This window comes from Protopterus annectens, chromosome 11.part0 (genome assembly GCF_019279795.1).
Source record: "Protopterus annectens isolate FY-2018-M chromosome 11.part0, PAN1.0, whole genome shotgun sequence".
Lineage (NCBI taxonomy): Eukaryota > Metazoa > Chordata > Ceratodontiformes > Protopteridae > Protopterus > Protopterus annectens.
The window spans coordinates 157,554,705-157,574,086 of NC_056745.1; the positions used below are offsets into that span (position 1 = coordinate 157,554,705).

The 19,382-nt window shown below is 45.2% G+C and overlaps 1 protein-coding gene across 1 annotated transcript in view; it reads right to left on the reverse strand.

Moving 5' to 3' along the window:
• NDUFA9 (NADH:ubiquinone oxidoreductase subunit A9) overlaps positions 1–19,382 on the reverse strand; it is a gene marked incomplete in the record, with an annotated part of 561,760 nt that overhangs the window by 126,642 nt on the left and 415,736 nt on the right.

A 19,382-nucleotide genomic window follows, 5' to 3' on the forward strand; every position in this document is an offset into this window, starting at 1 on the left:
CTCAATCCTCGAAGAAGGGGGAAGAGAGAGGGACGCAAGGAGGAAGGTGAGATGAAGGACAACTAACATGGAACGTTAAGGTAGACGTTAAGGTAGGTACATAACTTCTTTACGTTAAGTTGTCCAATCTCGCCTTCGTTCTTGCTGGATGGGACAGCATCCCTAGCACCTCAATCCTGGGTGGCTCATTGGAACAGACTATTCAGAACAGTGGAACCAAAGGAAACCCTGCCCCGGGAGACCACATCTACTTTGTAATGAGAAATAAATGTATGAGGATCTGCCCAAGTAGCTGCTGCACAAATTGAATCTATGAGCAATCTAGATTGAAAAGTTACCGAAGTGGCTACTGACCTGGTTGAATGACCTTTGGGTCTTGCTGGAAGATCTTTTTGTCACAAATGGTAAGTATAGGCAATGGTGTCTGATAACCATTTTGACAAGGTTACTTTAGAAACTGGAAGGCCTTGTTAGTTAGCAAATGAAAGGAACAACTGATCTGATTTTCTCAACTCTTTAGTTCTATGGAAATAGAAACGTAGTTGTCTATGCACATCCAATTGGTGTAATCTGTATTTTGCCTTGGTAGAATGATTAGGGAAAAAGACAGGAAGTTCAATGGATTGATTCAAATTGTGTTCTGAACAAACTTTAGGAAGAAAAGATGGGTTGGTTCTCAGAGAAACTCTGTCTTTGTGAAAAAAAACAGGTATGGAGGGCGAACACATAGGGCATGGACCTCTGAAACACATCTGGTAGAAGTAATAGCAACTAGGAAGAGAGTTTTCCAAGACAGAAATTTCAAAGAACATGATGCTGCTGGTTCAAAGGGTGGCAGTTTCAAGGAGGCCAGAACCAAACTGAGATCCCAAGGTCGCAGAGGCTCTTTCACTGGGGGTCTAAGTAGAGATGGACCTCTCATGAAGGCCCTACAGAGTTTGTGAGACATTAAGCTTGAGTTAAAAACTCTGATGTGAAAATTTGAAATGGCAGCTAGTTGTACTCTGATGGTAGCAGCAGCTGCACCAGATGGAAACAGTTCTGATAAGAAATCCAAAATTTTGTGTACAGGAGCTGTAAAAGGATCTAAACTCCTGGATTCTGCCCAGTAAGTGAATCTTTTCCATTTGCTAGCATAAACTCCCCTTGTAGTTGTCTTCACGCACTGTTGGGGAAATATTGGGGAGCCTAGCTAAGATTGGAAGTGGAGTAACCAAGCTGTGAGCTTGAGAGATTGGAGGGATTGGTGTAACCCGCCTGATTGATGAATCAAGAGGTCCGGCACTGGGTCCAGAACCCAAGGCTGGGCTAGAAGGTGGGGGTGAAGAAACAGAAACCAAATCTTTCGAGGCCAATAGGGGGCAATGAGGATCATCTTGCAACCCAACGATTTTGCTTTCTGAATGAGTTTTGGAATTAGGGGGGAAGGGGGGAAATGCTTAAAGGAGTCCCTGAGGCCAATCGTGGACTAGTGTCCCTGGGTGTCTGACATGTAGGAGGAACAAGGAAGAAGTAGCTGCTGCATTTGTTGTTGAGGGGAGAGGCAAAGAGATTGCAGCAAGGCTGGCCCCATTTGCAGAAAATAAGATCACAATTTCCTGTTTCAGAGACCATTCGTGGGGCATGAGAATAGCCCTGCTGAGCCTGTCTGCTATTACGTTGGATTTCCCAGGGATATGCGTTGCTGTCAGAAAACGGGAGGAAATCACCCACTGCCACAGTCTGAGGGCCTCTCGGCACAAGGGGTAAGACCTGGTTCCGCCCTGTTTGTTGATGTACCAAACCACTGACATGTTGTCAGTCTGTATTGCAATAGTCCCAAGCAGGCAGAGAGTCTTGAAGAGCTTCCAATGCTAGAAGCACTGCTCTCATCTCCAGGGCATTGATGTGCAAGTGGCACTCGTGAGTTTGCCACGTGCCATGGACTGTTTTCCCTAGATAATGCCCCCACCCCACCCTATCAGGGAAGCATCCGTGGTCACTGTGACCACTGGATGGGATTCCATTAAAGGTCTGCTCTGAGAAACTAGCGGGGAGACCATCCACCAGGAAAGGTGTCTTTTGCAAGGTTCCGTACTTAGCATCATGTGAGACATGGGTAATTCCTGGATTGTGTGAAAAGAAGCCACTGAAGGATTCTCATGTGAAAGCGTGCTAAGGGAACTAGAAGAATGGCTGCTGTCATGGACCCTAGAGCTAGGAGGACATATTTGACGAATTCTTTTGCTCCTCAGGAGAAGTGATGCCTGTTGTCAAATAATGGAAAGTCTTTCCTGAGGCAATTTTACAATCATTTTTCTTGTGTCTAGCTCTGCTCCTATGTATGTAATAGATTGACAGGGCAACAAGGCAGATTTTTCGAAGTTTATTGTGATGCCTAGTTGAGCACAAGCTGTGATGGTGTAAATCCAATGCCTCTATAAGTTGTTGCCTGGTGGTAGCAGTGAGAAGCCAGCCATCTAGATAAGGAAACGCCTGGAATCCTAGACATCTCAGGTGAGCTGTAACTACTGCCATGCATTTGGTGAACACCCTGGAGGCTGTGGTGAGACCAAAGGGCAGAGCTCTGAATTGGTAATAACTGCCCCCTTGCCAGAAGCGTAGAAATCTCCTGGACTGTCTGTCCATTTTTATATGATAGTACATGTCCTGAAGATCTATGGAGCACATCCAATTGTCCTGACCCAGAAAGGGTAGAATGGACTGCAATGTTACCATCCGGAACATTTCTTTTTGTACAGATTTGTTTAATCTACTGAGATCCAGAATTGGTCTCCAGTCCCCTGTCTTTTTGGGCACTAAAAAGAATCTTGAGTAAGTAATGGATATTACTTGGTCTGCAGGGACTTCCTGGATGGCTCTTATTTCTAGCAGTCTTGAAACTTCTGTGACTGCCTGATCCCTTAGATTGGGTGGAACATCTTGGATGGATTTTTTTTTAAACAAGAGGGGGTTGATGGAAGGGAATTTTGTAAACTCCGGATATAATGGATAGCACCCATTTGTCTTTTGTAATATTGTGCCAGGCGATTGGGTACAATGAAAGCCTTCCCCCAACTGCCTCCAGAGTTGAGCAGTCGGGCACCCCTTCAGGGATGTTGATAGGGTTTGGCAGAGAACGTATCTGTCACCCTGATTTTGCGGACCCCCTTTGCCACGAGGGCGGCGTCTGCCATTGTTATTGTTTCCCCCTCTGCCCCTGGGGGAAAAATCACCACGTGCGTCAGGCGAGAGTCCCTGGGATTTTCAAAACCACATCTTTCCACACTTCTGATCCTTTGGTTATGGTCTGATAAGACTGGAAAAACGGATTTCCACATCAGAGAGCGTCTTGCCTTCCTGCTAGCACCTGGTAAGCATGTCTTTCAACTGAGGCCCAAAGAGAGAGGAATCAAAGGGGGTAATAGTAATGGTGAAGGACGCTCTGAAAGGTTCCACAAACTGACACAGCCGCAGCCATGAATGTCTCCTATGAACCACTCCTGTTCGTGCAGCTCTGCTCGCTCTCTTGGCTGCGTATGAAATAAGCCTCATGGAGGAGTTGACTACTGAATATAAAGTCACTAGCTGGGTAGCTACCTTGGCTGAAGCTCCCTCAGCTGTGGGATCTTGTAGGGCACCTCCAAGCTCTTTTAGGAGATCCCTCTGAAGTCTAGTAAAATGGGAAAGATAGTTCAGGGATATCTGTCCATCATACGAGACTCTTTATTCGGTGGATGGACAGATGAGGTTTCAGCTAACTCTCTCTTTGTGGCTGCTGCTACCACCATGGCATCAACTGGGACACCTTTAGTCAGGAATTGTTTGTCTTGGGGAGCTGTGATAAATTTATTAGGTCTCCTCAGAACAGGTTCCATGGAATCTGGAGCTGATCATGCCTTTCGAGACACTACGGACAGGAGTGGATCAAAAGGCAGACGCACTCAGGAGGTGGAAGGTCAGAAACCAAATGCAACCAGGTATACAGACTAGTCCTTGGAGGGGGCTAGGGAAGTCCAGCTACACCTCTGCCTAAGAATCTCGAGGATGCCCAAAAAAGAAACATCTTCAGAGGGGGACCTTGGGGACCCATCTGATTCATCCAGGTCTGTATCTGAGGTGACTGTTTCAGGGGAGTCTAGGGGCTTCCTCTTGCACTTTTTCTTCTGGGAAGCCTGCTCAGAATGCTCTGGGGAGGTTTCAGAAGAAGAAGGTTCACCCAATGGGGTGTCCTGGGGCATAGGTTCCCTACACTCTGAGGCTGGAGGAGGAGCAGAGGTCACAGGCACCGAAGGGGATGGAACCGATGGGACTGAGTGCGACCGTCTGTGGGGACAGCACTCTCCGCATGACCTTGAAAGCATCATGGTCTCGATATAAAGAGGGCTCTGGCTCTGAAGAGACAGGAATCCCACTCTGCGCCGAGGGCGATGGCTCCGAAGCCAATGTGGGAGCCGAGCTCAACTGAGCCGACGCTCCGAGAGGGAGAGCGGGTTCGAACAAGGGTCAGATGCCAGTTCCCCTCTCGGAGCCAAGAGAGCTTCGGTGACCAGATACCTCGATGGAAAGAAAAACTGAGGTAATCTGAGCCGAAGAGGATTTCATCAGAGCCAAAGGAACCACTACCAGAACGTCCACGTACTTCGGCTCCGAACTAAACATAGTCGGAGAGGAGGAATAGATATTGAAGCGGATGGGGCAGAGGCCTGTTGAGGCAGGCTCGAAAGCATTTATGCAAGGGCCTGTGACTTCAGTAACCTACTGACCACTCTCTCCACGTCCTAATCTGATAACCTCAAGGATCGAGAGGAGTGGGAAGATGAGTGATGACTGGCTTTGCTCTGAAGGGTGATCATGGCACCAAGCGAATCGGCTCCAATGAAGGAGACCTAGATCGTTTGTGGCTCAGAGAAGGCTCCAAGGTAACAGCTGGAGCCAACGGAGGAGTAGTCTTGATTGTGCTAGAGGGCACCGACACACTTGGTCTGTCAAGCTCACAGGTCGGTTCCGAACATGGAGCCAATGGCTTGAGTGACTTCAACGATTTCACTGGCCGAGATGCTTTAGCCAGAGAATCTTGTTTCAACAATCCACGAAGGATTACCTTGTTTTTCTGCTCCTGTAGGACCCTTGGACTAAAGGCATGACAAATGCAGCAAGAGTCCTGCAGGTGCAGAGCCCCCAAGCAGTACACACAACTAGTGTGCCCGTCAGAGACATCTTCTGATAGCATGAGTCACACTTTTTAAACCCGGAGGTTTTAACTTCCTTGGACATTTTGAGAACTACCACAAAAAGACACTACAATAATAAAAAATTATATTAATAAAAAAAAACCTTAAAGGAGAGCTTCTAACTTAAATGACTGTCCTTAAAGGGGGGGGGGGAGAACTCTAACTTAAACGAGTTCAGGGAACAGTAGAAGGCCTAGCGACTAAGGGGCGATGGCCAACACAGCACAAAAAAAACACAACAAAGGATGAGATAAGAGATTTATGACTAAATAAACTTACAAACTACTATAACAGAGAAAAAATATACAAATTGTTTTAAGTAAATTAACTTTAAATAGAGAAAAAAGTTATAATAAGCCTAAGCCAGTATTGACACAACCTCGCAGCTAAAGCGGCAAATGAGATCTGGGTAGCTGAAGCTGGGCACTCTGGGATAAGGGGTAGCCTCGAGCCAGTAAAGAGCTCTCGAGCTACAGACAGTGGCAGTGTCGGAGCGGAGGATTGGCTCCGAAACCATCCAGCAAGAGCAAAGGCAAAATTAGACACCTTCTATTATGACGACTCTTGGTTTGGAGGAGAGCAATTGTGCAAATCCTACTTACCTCTAACACGAGATGTTCATAGAACACACTGCCTTACACACATATGGGTAAGCAGTGTCCTGCTACCCTCCCTCTTGCAGTCCATCACAGCTCCAAGCTCCACCCAATGCCCTTCTGTAGGTATGATGTACTAACCACCTGGCAGTACAAGAATTGCCTTTCAAGCCCACAGACAGGACCCTTTCAGTTTTCTAGGGTCCAACAGTAAGGGCAGATGAAAAGGTAATCTCTAATTATAAACCAAAACCTCACACATCCACAACAATAAAGACTAAGCAAAACTTAACTCCAACACCAAACTATATACATCCAAAAAAAGGTGGGAGATGATGGGAGGGTACTGCCAAATAAGGCACTGTGTTCTAGGAAAATAGTACACTTTTGTACCTACCATAAATGTAGATGTTCGAGTGTTGCTGCAGTCATCACACTTGGGTTATCCTGCAGTCAGGTGGTCCCGCAGTCGGCCCGAATTCCAAAGTCTTGGTCCGGCGTCAGTTGCTGTCACTTCCTCCCTGACGAACAAATCCAGATTGTGAGGAAGTTTGTGGCAAATGCCCTTGGCCAATATTATTAAAAGGGAAAACCAAGATTGCCTGGGCCAATAAGGGGGGATCACCATAATGATGTTTGGTATTTTATAGTGGAAAGGGTGGAAATGCATACAGGAACATTCCTGACCAAGGGAATGAGAATGCTTCTATCCTCCAAGCTTGACTGCAAGGATGTCTCTAACAGAATTTCTCCAGCTGTCTGCTGTTTTTAAAGGAGACTAAAAGAAGAGTAAAATATCTCCTTTCATTTCCTCACCTCTGGACTAGATCACAGTCTTGAGCCGCCACTCAAGCAGGTCTGCCCAGTATCTGTTTAGTCTGCCTGCCACAACAATTTGCTCTGATCGTACGTATGATGCTTGAAGAGTCAGAATACTGTAAAACCATTTTCCAGGTCATGACTGCCGACCGGCAGAGAGGGTATGACCTTGTGCTCCCTTGTTTGCTGAGATAATACACAGTGGTGTTGCCTCTAATCACAGGAAAAGGACCTGGAGTACATGGGTGGTGAAAGAATTTCAAGGTGTGACTCACCAAAATTTCACTGATACTAATCTGATTCCCTAAGTCCTTGGGCCCCCAAATGACCTGCACTTGCACCATCACTGGCCGGGCTTCCCAAGCAAAGTCGAACAAATCTGTCTGGACAGACTGGGTTGGCACCAGTGGGAAGAAGGAAAGCCCTAGGTTGATACTGAACTGTGCTCTGCAATACAGTAACTAGTTTAATGAAGGGCAGAACTAGCAACTGGGATTCCAGGGAATGTAAGTGCTTGGTCTAAATTTCTGACATACCACTGAATTTTCATGTAGAGACAGGCCAGCGGTCTCATGAGAATCATGGATGCCATTAATCTGAGACTTTTTATAAATTTGCTTGCTGAGGTGATGTTCCTCCAGGAGAATTCCAGAAACACTGTCCAATAAGACATGATCTTGTTTTCAGGAAGAAAAATCACTTTTGTTGGAGTCAATTAAGCACCCCAAGAAGATAAGTCTTTGCGAAGGTGTCAAAGTATAGTTTTGTACCTACCATAAATGTAGATGTTCGAGTGTATACCCTGCTGCAGTCATCACACTTGGGTTATCCTGTCGTCAGGCGGTCCCACAGTCGGCCTGAATTCCAAAGTCTTGGTCCGGCATCGGTTGCTGTCGCTTCTTCCCTGACGTCAGTATGCCAAGGGTATATAAGAGGCATCCGATGCCATTTTCTTCAGTTTTTCTTGCCCCAGATGTCAGGTGCCCCCCCAAAAGATGGTCAGTAGATAGTACCAATCATAAAAGCTTAGCACAAACAAAACATCCCTCCAGCTATAAGCAAATACACCACAAAGGTTGTATCAGATTTTAAGGTATTGAAAGGTTTTAGTTAGGTCAGAGGGGATGGAGGGAGGGTAACCTGGACTGCTGCAGGGTATACACTCGAACATCTACATTTATGGTAGGTACAAAACTGTACTATGTTCATCGTGTTACCCTGCTGCAGTCATCACACTTGGGTAGAATCCCAAAGCTAAGGATGGGAGGAGGAGTCAAACAGGGTTAGAGGAGGCTAGAAGGCCCTGCAAAACTGCAGTGGCGAAGCCAGCTCTAGTCTTAGAGTAAAGTGGTAAGTGATGGTGTTTGGTGAAGGTGTGTACTGAACTCCAAGTTGCAGCTTCCAGAATATCCTTGCTAGGCACCACCCTGAGGAAGGCTGTAGATGTAGCTGCTGCCCTGATGGAGTGAGGCCTTATGCTAGCAGGAACTTGTTTTCCATGAGGGGTGTAGCAAAAACGTATGCAATGTCCTATCCATTTGGAAATGGTCTGTTTTGAGATGGCCTTTTCTTGTGATGCTGTAGCATAGGATACAAAAAAAAGTTGGTCAGATTTTCTGAAAGCCTTAGTTTTATCCAAGTAGTAACGTAGTTGCCTGTGAATGTCCAAGGAATGCAGGAGTCTTTCTCCTTTGTTTTGTGGATTTGGAAAGAAGGTGGGTAAGTGGATGGTTTGATTTAGAGTCACATTGGATACCACCTTTGGCATAAAGGAGGGGTTAGTTCGTAGAGAAACTCTGTCTTGATGAAAAATGAGGAAAGGCTCTACTGCCATTAGTGCCTGTAGCTCTGAGACTCTTCTGGCTGAAGTAATTGCTAGCAGCAGGGCAGTCTTCCATGATATAAACTTTAAATCAGCTGAGAAGGCTGGCTCAAAAGATGGCAGCGTAAGTTTTTCCAGAAAAAAATTTAGGTCCCAAGCTGGTGTTGGTGCTCTCCTGGGAGGCCTAATGTTTTTTGCCCCTCTGAAATATGCCTTAGAAGTGGATGTGAAAATAAGGGAGGATCTGTGTAGTAGTAGTGAGCTGAAATAGCTGAGGTGTGGATTTTAATAGATGAAAAAGGAAGTCCTTTGTGTAACATCTCAGTTAAATATTGTAGAATCTGAGGCATGTCCGGCTGAAGGGTATTTTGCCTTTAGCTTGGTTCCAGGTGCAAAATCTTTTCCATTTGTCTGAGTAGGCTTTACTGGTGCTGGGCCTCCTGGCCTCCAGGATGACATCCATAACAGCTTGTGAAAGAGGGGCTGGCTGGTTGCTTAGGTGATGTGCCATGCAGCCAAATTTAAGGTTTTGAGCTGGCTGTGTAGAATCTGACTGCCTTGCTGTGCGAGTAGATGAGGAATTTGTGGTAAAATCCATGGTGGGCCCTGGGCCATGTTCCTTAGTAATGGGTACCAGTGCTGGCGTGGCCAGTCCGGGGCAATGAGTATCATTCGAGGTCTCTCCATCCTGACTTTCAGCAGCACCTTTGTGAGAAGGGGCAATGGAGGAAAGGCATATACTGTCAGCATTTTCCAACTGAATGGGAGTGCGTCCACTTTTCAAGCCTGATGATGAAATGTCCTTGTGCAAAATTTTTAAAGCTGATAGTCTGGGCTCCCCCCATTTTTGAGTTATCATTGCAAATACTTGTGGATCCAGTTTCCACTCGTGGGGATCCATGATGTTTCTGCTTAGGTCGTCTGCCAATGTGTTCTTTTTTCCTGGCAGGAACTGAGCTTGTAATTGAACTTGGTAAGCCAGTGCTGTGTTCCACAAGGTCATTGCTTGCCTGCATAGAGGGTAGGAGTGTGTACCCCCTTGTTTATGTACCACATTACTGTGGTTTTGTCTGTCCTTATGATAAGCTGTCCTGGATGTAAGAGGTTCTTGAAGGCTGTCAGAGCATTCTGTACAGCTAGCATTTCTTTTTGATTGATGTGCAGATTCCTTTGATCTGCAGTCCATATGCCTTGAATGCACCATCCTGCCATGTCTGCCCCCCAGGCATAGTCTGATGCAACTGTTGTCATAGTTTGCCTGGCTGGGGGTAAGGTGAAAGGCTGACCCTTGTTGAGGTGACATGCCTGTGACCACCATAGAAACTCCTGTTGAAGGCAGGGAATGAGAGGCATCATTGTTTCCAAGCTGTGGCTGTGTTGAGTCCATACGCTTTTCAGGTACCATTGTAATTTCCTCATATGCAGTTTTGCAAATGGTATTAGTAGTATGCAAGATGCCATGAAGCCCAAGGCCTGCAGAATTTTTCTTGCAGGGAGTTGGGTCTTTGTTGCCATTATTTTGAAGTATTGAGTTAGTTGCAGTTGTTTGTCTGGCGTCAGATAAGCCATCTGGGCCTTTGTATTCAAGCTGGCACCCAGGAATGTTATATTTTGTGAGGGCACTAGTTTTGATTTCTTTTCGTTTACTGTGTACCCTAGGCAACTTAGAAGGTGCTTTACAAAAGTCAGATGTTGTAAGAGAATGTCCTTGCTTTCTGCTTGGATGAGGCAGTCGTCCAGGTATGGGTATATTTGAATTCCTCTTTGTCTGCAGTATGCAATTACTGGTGCCAGACATTTTGTGAAGACCCTGGGTGCAGTAGATAAGCCAAAGGGCAGTGCAGAGAATTGGTAATGGGTTGAACCTGCAATGAAACGGAGGTATCTTCTGCAATTTTGTCTGATAGGGACATGCAGGTATGCCTCCTTGAGGTCCACCGTTACTAGCCAAGCTTTCTTGCCCAACATGGGAAGAAGCTGCTGTAGTGTTAGCATCTTGTATTTGGGTACTTGCAAGAAGGTGTTTAGAATTGAAAGGTCCAGAATGGGTCTCCAAGCATTGTCCTTTCTGGGGACTAGAAAGAGCCTTGAGTAAAATCCTTGGCCTTGCTCCTGTGTAGGTACCAGTTGAATGGCTCTCATGTCCACGAGAGCTATAATTTGTTTTTGTGCCTCTGTCCATTGATTTTGTGGCAAGTTTGGCATTCCTTTTATCCTTGGCAAGGTGTGGAAATGGAATCTGTATCCTTGTGAGATAATGTCTAGGACCCATTTGTCCTTTGTGACGATGTGCCAGTTGTCTATAAAAAATGCTAATTTTCCTCCCAAGGGAGCTGCCAAGAGATTTTTGTTTGGCAGTTTGAGGTTTAAGTCATTGTGTTTGTCTTCTAGTAGTTTGGGACCTGTCTTCTCCTCCCTTCTGTGTTGCAGTGCCCCATTGGCGAGGTTTGTAAGGGATTTGTGCTTGTCCTCTGCCCCTTGGGCGTCTGTATTTACCCCTCTGTGGTCTGTCAGAAGCTGAAAAGGACCAATTTCTTTGCTGGCCAATTTCTGCTGAAGCGTGGGGGTTGTACCTGTAAGAAATCTTTGACTGTCTGCATAGATTTTGCCTTATCCTCCATTTTCTTTAAAACTTCTTCTGCTTTAACCCCAAATAAGACATCCTGCTGTAAGGGTGCATCTAGTAACTTTGCTTTAACATGATCAGGCAGACTTTGTTCCTTTAACCAAGCAGGCCTACGTATAACAGACCCAGTAACAGCTGCTCTACAGGAAGCTTCAAAGGAATCAAATCCACATTGTAAAGTATGTTTGCCCACCCGTTCAGCTGCATGCAACAGATCCTGCATTTCTTTGAATTCAGACTGTTGAGGGTGCGTGCCCATCTTTTGTTTTATTTGAGACATTAGGAATTGGTGGTATTTCAGCATGTGAAATTGACAATTTAGTGCTCTCATAGCTAGAGTAGCTGAGGTGTAAACCTTCTTCCCCCACCTATCTAGTGCTCTGAAGTCCCTTTCAGAGGGTACAGGATTTTTAGCCATAGAAGCCTTAGCCCCTTTGGGACCCTGGGAGATTGTCTCTGGGTCAGCAACAGGGCTTTTGTAATGGAATTTGTGAGAGTCAGGCACTCTAATATCTATCTGGTTTGGCTGGAGCAGGAGGCAGAGAATCTGGATTTAGACTAGATTCTATGTAAACATCATCCACAATGTCTAAAACTGGAGGGATAGCAAGTGGACTGTGCTGGGGGAGTAAAAGAAACTCTCTGAGCCTTTTCTTTGAGTCAGAGTAGTCCTGACCTTCCCAGTGGAAATTTTCCCTCATGGTATGTAAGGTTTCCCCAAAGGAATAGTCTTCAGGGGGAGAAGCTGAGGGAATGGAATCTTCAGCATCAGAATCTTCATAAGGGGGAAAGGAGTAATCCTGTTCCTCAGAGGAGCCTGAGGAGATAGACACTTGATCAGAGGAAGCATAATCCTCCTCTTGTCTAGGCCTTTTGTCTGGGGGGGGGGGGGGGTTGGGAACCCCTGATTAAAGAAATCAAATCTTCAGCCATTTTAAGCATCTGTTTCTTAGGCATGGGGCCTTGAACTGGAGACTGATGTGCAGTCTTTTTTGGTTTTAGAAGAGTCTTAAGCTTAGCATAAGATTTTATGGTGAGAGTAGTCTGTCTGAAGACACCTTCTGTAACTGAAGGGGTTTCCGCAGCACCGTCTTCTCCTTCTGCAATGTTGTTGGTAGGGCAAATGGCTGAGTTGGCCTAGAACTCTGCTTGAGAATCCGAAGCGGTCTGGGGTTCCAATTCTGCGGTAGTCAGGGGCTGCGTAGGCACCTCACTGAAAACCGGGGAACCGGCGACCAGCCCAGCAGAGGCCTCGGAGTCTGGCTTGGATCTAGGCTGCCTGTCTATCGCTGCATTTTTTATGTACGCCGGTAGTCGGTTGCTCCGACGGCATAGTGTAATTAAATTTCCTACCAAAGTAGTGTCGTGCGAAATCAAAGCATCGCTTTATAGTTCGCTTATTGAACCTAGCACAAAACCGACAACCAGTGATGTCGTGGTCTGGGCCTAGGCAAGGTATACAATAAGAATGAAAGTCCTTATGAGGTATTTGCTTCCCACAAGAAATGCAATTGTTAACTTTTTCTGACATCGGACTGAGGCAAGAAAAGGTTCCCCAACGGGGTACTTAGCTTTGAAGACTTCGGACTGAAATTCGATTCGAGAATCTCGGGTGTCGGCCGACCGGCACTTGCAAACTGCTTCTGCTTCGGGCACTGCGCGGCAAGAAAGACTGAAGAAAATGGCGTCCGATGCCTCTTGTATACCTCTGGCGCACTGACGTCAGGAAAGAAGCGACAGCAACAGACGCCGGACCAAGACTTTGGAATTCAGGCTGACTGTGGGACCGCCTGACGACAGGATAACCCAAGTGTGATGACTGCAGCAGGGTAACACGATGAACATCTTCCAAAGGTTCAACCTGAACTGCAGCTGGGAGAATAAGGCTGAGTCTAGAGATTCCAAACACCTGAAAGCAGAATCTGCACAGATCAACAAATCATCCAAGTAAGGAAAAAAGTGAATACCAAGAGTTTGACAGTGGCCCACTACTGGGGCAAGGTATTTAGTAACACTTTAGGTATGGTAGATGGCCCAAATGGCAATACAAAAAAAACCGAGTGAGAACTAGTCAAATCTCTGATATCTCCTGAAGAGATTAGTAATGAGAATACAATGATATGGTTCTGCATTAAAATAATGAATTACCATAATGTTGAGTTACAAAACAGCGAGATGGAAATGATGAAAGCTTATTTTTCACAGCTTATTTTCACAAATGTCCAGATCATAAATTTTCCCCAGATAAGTAAACAATCAGCCAAAAAAACTTAAAAAAAAATGAAGCAAATAAAACCCACCCAAGTGAGGGGCTGCGCCCACTCCACAGACCCCCCCTCAACTAAATATACCAACTCTTGAGATCGCATTACAGTGGAGAAAACGGCAAAGTTAACCACATAGGTCAAATGACTCCTTTCACATCAAAAACTTGTGACTATCTCAACATTCGTGAATGTAAACTTTAAACTTTCATAATTTCCATCTCGCTGTTTTTGCAACTCGACATTACGGTAATTCTTTATTTTAACAAGTCCAATGCTATACATCCTTCAAGTACAGTGTCACCATGAAGCAATGGTCCAGGAAAAGAGGAAGCACTGTCTGCAGGGTGAGCATCTTGAACCTGGGAACTAAAAGTCTAGTTAAGTGGGTGATGGGTCCCCTTGATCGAAGGTGGATGTTCTTTCTACTGGCACTTGTAACCCCTGCCAGCTATGCTGAGCATCCGTTTGTTTGTTGGGAATCTGACAGCCAAGCCACCTTGTTGACAGCTAACTTACAAGATGAGGCATTCAGACAGGGACTTGAGATAGACAGATGCGTCCCTTGGCACATCCCTTAGGTGGAAGGGGGATTACCCTTTTTGAGAAAAGAACCAATTGTCAGGTTTGGTGGCATGCTCTCATCCTGACACTTCCTTTTAGTCCCTTGTTTTTTGTTCAACTGTGACTTGTTTGTTCGCTGAAAAAATTACTCTGCTTATTGGAGGGGAAACTTAGGAACATGAAATATTTTCAAGACAGCCTGCATAAATTTACTTCTGTCATCCCAGTGTTAAGGATCTGATGAGTCTGTGTTTGGTACAGTAGCTGAAGTGGAGCATTCATAATCTCACTTGTTTTAACTCGTATTAAGAACAGTTCTGGCTGCGCAACCAAGCATGCCTCCTATCACCAGTGACATCACTGCATTCCTAGGAACAGTACCGGTCCCCTCCAAGAGGGTCTTTAAAGATTGCTTTGACACTTGAGAAACCTTGAAAAAATAAAAAAAAGCTCCAACAAAGACTTAGAGCAGCAGGTAATGCAGCAAGCTCATCTAAACTATACACACATCTCAACACAAGATATGATGTCATTTTCATTCATTGCTCAACCTGTGGGTTTGGATTCAAACCTTGGATCAGACTTGGCAGCTTCTACAGCTTAGGATCCAACTCTCTAGCTCCTCCCTTACCCATAATGCCCCTTGTCCTCCAGCCTACCTCAGACCTTGTTTGCTGCGCTTCAAGCAAGTTGGGATTTCCTTCTCTCATAGCTCCTTGTGGTTGTGAGTATTTACAGCTTAAAATTTTTATTAATACATTGTTAATCACCCTTTCTTATTTTCTAAAACAACTTTGTTTTTATTTTCGGGTTTCTCTGTCCTTAATAAAAGTTTTATATACCAGCTGGTATAAATCTTCCCTGCCATTGTTGGTTCTTTTCATTTTCCTCTCTATTAAAAAAACTTAGATAATACTTGTAGTCTCTCATATTTTGCGCTGTGGCTGAGAAATCTGACAAGCCAACTGGGTTCAAAAACTGCACTTCCTGCGGGCACAAGATCCCACAATCTGCTGCCCACAGGAAGTGCGTGTACTGTTTAGGTCCTGGCCACTTAGATATAGATTGTGACATCTGTGCAGGTCTCAATACACGAGTCATTAGTGACTGTCACAATAAACAAATTTTGAAAGCTCTTCTCCCTCAGACTACTTCCTCTACAGCTGGATCTTCTAAGGAATCAGGGGTTCAAACCCCCACTACGCAAAAGGAGCCCAGGGAACATAGAAAAACATTCTCCTGCCAGTCTCCAAAAAGGGCTGCTACTGAGCCACCTGCCAAAACTTTGAAATGGTCAGATCCAAAGCCTTCTGATCAGACACAGACATTACGGATTCCTCCATGACACAAAAAGTACAGTTTTGTACCTACCATAAATGTAGATGTTTGAAGATCCACATTGCTGCAGTCCTTACATATGGGTAGTCCGCTGTCCTCGGTCGGCCCGAATACCAAAGTATAAGGCTGACATCGGTCAAGGCGCTTAAAACTGACATCAGGACGTCAGGGTACAAAAGCGCATGACCGACGTCATTTCCTCAGTCTTTTCTTGCCCCAGATGTCAGAAGGCCCTAACAAGAAAGGCCAAAGCCAAAAACCAGCGAAAACTAACCAACCACCCGTGCACTAACCATATTTACAATATGTACAACACAAACTACACCACCACCTTCAGCAACAGAGGGGAAGGAGGGAGGGTAAATTGGACTGCAGCAATGTGGATCTTGGAACATCTACATTTATGGTAGGTACAAAACTGTACTATGTTCTTCATCTCACATTGCTGCAGTCCTTACATATGGGTAGAATCCCAAAGCAGAGGTAAGGGAGGATGGCAAAACTATAAAGCATTAGGAGCTGCCAAAATGCCCTGTAAAATAGCAGTGGCAAATCCAGCCCTAGATTTAGAGTAAAGTGGAAGGTGGTAATGCTTAGAGAAAGTATGCACTGAACTCCAAGTAGCTGCTTCCAAAATATCTCTAGTAGCCACCCCCCTTAAAAAAGCTGTAGAAGTGGCAGTAGCCCTAGTGGAATGAGGCCTAATCCCAGCTGGAATCTCCTTACCATGATGGGAATAACAGAAAGCAATACAAAACCCAATCCACTTAGAAATAGTTTGTTTTGAAACAGGTGTGCCCTGAGAACCCAAAGCAAAAGAAACAAACAACTGCTGAGACTGCCTGAACCCTTTAGTTCTGCTCAAATAATATCGCAACTGCCTGTGTATATCCAAAGTGTGCAAAATCCTTTCCCCTTTATTTTGGGGGTTTGCATAAAAAGTAGGCAAATGAATAGTTTGGTTTAAAGCCACACTAGAAACCACTTTAGGCATAAAAGAAGGATTAGTACGCAAAGACACCCTATCCTTGTGGAAAATTAAGAAAGGCTCAACTGCCATAAGGGCCTGTAATTCAGAAACCCTTCTCGCAGAGGTAATGGCCAACAAAAAAGCAGTCTTCCATGATAAATATTTCAACTCTGCTGATGCTGCAGGCACAAAAGGTTGTAGAGTGAGTTTCTCCAACACAAAATTGAGATCCCAAGCAGGAGTAGGAGCTCTACGTGGGGGTCTTATATTCTTTGCCCTCTAAGGAATTGCTTAAACAAAGGCTGAGAAAATAATGGTGGGTCACAGTCATAGTGAGCAGAAATTGCTGCAGCATGAACCTTTATAGAGGAGAAGGACAAACCTTTGTCCAATAACTCAGTAAGGTATTGAAGTGCAACACTTAAATTAGGTTTAGAAACATCAAAGTCCTTTGCTGTACTCCAAAATAAAAATCTCCTCCATTTATCTGCGTAAACTTTCCTTGTACTAGGCCTTCTGGCCTCCAAAATAACATTCAAAACTTGTTGTGGAAGCTGAGACCCTCCAGGGTTTAAAACAGAATATGCCAGGCTGTCAGATGTAGAGAATGAAGTTTGACATTGAGTAAATGACTGTTCTCCTGAGACAGCAGGTGAGGAATCAAGGCAAAGGCCATGGAGGCTCCTGTACCAGACTTCTCAGTAATGGGTACCAGTGCTGTCGAGGCCAATCTGGAGCTATTAAAATCATGTTTGGCTTGTCCTGTCTGACCTTCAGGAGTACCTTTGGGAGGAGAGGCAGAGGTGGAAAGGCATACACGTGAAGATTGCTCCAATTGAATGAGAGAGCATCCACTTTCCAAGCTGTGGGATGAAACCTTTTTGTGCAAAACTTTGGCAGCTGGTAATTTAGTGGAGAAGCGAACAGATCTATGTCTGGAGTTCCCCATAACACTGTCAATCTCTGAAATACATGAGGATCCAATTTCCACTCGTGGGGATCCATAATTTGTCTGCTCAACACATCTGCTAAGGAGTTCTGTGCTCCTGGCAGAAACCTTGCCTGAAGATCTAGCTGTAAACTGAGAGCAGTCTCCCACAAAATCATTGCTTGTCTGCACAGAGGATAAGAATGCGTTTCCCCTTGCTTGTTGATGTACCACATGACAGTTGTGTTGTCTGTTTGAATCAACACCTGCCCTGGAAGAAGTAAATCCTTGAAAGCTATCAATGCAAATTGGACTGCTAACATCTCCTTCAAGTTGATATGTAGATGTTGAAGTCTGGCAGGCCACGTGTCTTGTACCCATTTTCCATTTAGATGAGCTCCCCAAGCTTTGTCTGAGGCATCTGTCGTTAAAATCTGACTCGCCTCTGGCCGGGTCACAGAGAGTCCCTTGTTTAGGTGACATTCCTGAGCCCACCACAAAAACTCCTTTTGAATGTAAGGTATTATCTGAATGACAGTGTCCAAATCTTGGCAGTGCTGTGTCCATACATTCTTGAGATACCATTGTAGCTTCCTCATATGCAGTTTGGCATTGGGAAGTACCAGAATACAAGATGCCATGAACCCCAAGGCTTGAAGGACTGTCCTTGCAGTCAGCCTGGACTGACGAGACAATTGGTGGAAGTAAAGAGAAAGATTCTTTTGTTTGTCCGGGGTCAAAAAGGCCATCTGGGATGCTGTATTCAGTCTCACACCCAGAAAGCACATGTCCTGAGAGGGTACTAGACTGGACTTTATTTCGTTCACAGAATACCCCAGGCATCTTAACACTGCCATCACATACTGTAGATGATGAAGAAGTTCGTCCTTTTCTTGGGCCAGAATCAGGCAATCGTCCAAATAAGGATAGATTTGTATTCCTCTTAGCCTGAAGAAAGCTACCACTGGAGCCAGAACCTTCGTGAATACTCTGGGCAGTAGATAAGCCAAAGGGCAATGCAGAGAACTGATAATGTGAAGTCCCAGCCCAAAACGCAGATACTTCCTGCAACTGGGCCTGATAGGAACATGAAGGTAAGCCTCCTTGAGATCCAGAGTCACCATCCAGTGATCTTTGCCCAGCAGAGATAAAAGCTGTTGTAACGTCAACATTTTGAACTTGGGAATGTCCAGATATGTGTTGAGGATAGATAAATCCAAAATTGGTCTCCACGTGTTTCCTTTCTTTGGTACTAGAAACAGGCGAGAATAAAATCCTAGGCCCACTTCTGGCAGAGGGACCGGTTGTATGGCCCCTATTTGAAGTAGTAGAGAAATTTGTTTGTGAGCCTCTAGTCTTTGCTGAGGAGGAACGTCCGACATGCCTTTGAAAGGAGGCAAGGTATGGAAATAAAACTTGTAACCCTGGTGTATGATATCCAATACCCATTTGTCCTGGGTAATCAACATCCAATTTTCCTTGAAGACTGCTAACCTTCCTCCCAAAGGTGCTGCCAGGCAAGAAGGATCTGGCAGCTGAAAAAGTAGGTCATTGGGCCTGTTTACGAAAGGACTGGCCCCTGCCCTCACCCGAAGATTGTGCAGGTGAACTCCCTGTTCTAGGCCTGAAAGAACTCTGAGCTCTCCCCCTACCACGTCTAGATCTACCCCTAGACTGAGAATCATAAGAAGGATACGCCCACCCCTTAGCAGGCCAATTCCTACTAAACTTCGGAGGCTGAACTTGCAAAAAATCTTTAACAGCCTGCATAGACTTAGCCTTGTCTTCCATTTTCTTCAAGACTGACTCCACAGGTGAACCAAACAACACATCAGACTGCAAAGGAGCATCCAAAATCCTTGTCTTAACATGGTCAGATAAATTCTGATCCTTCAGCCAGGCGTGCCTGCGAAGAACTGAGCCAGTGGCAGCCACCCTAGACGAGGCCTGCACAGCATCAAAACCACATTGTAATGAATGCTTACCCACCTGTTCAGAGACATGCACCAAATCTTGTAATTCTTTACACTCAATGCCTTCCGCCAGAGCATCCACCTTAGACTTCAATTGAGAAAGAAGAAAGTTTTGATATTTCAACATATGAAACTGGCAATTCAAGGCCCTCATAGCTAAGGTAGAAGATGTATAGACCTTTTTTCCCCATCTATCCAAATCTCTGGCTTCTTTATCTAGAGGAACCGGATTTTTTACAACAGAGGCCTTGACACCCTTAGGTCCCTGA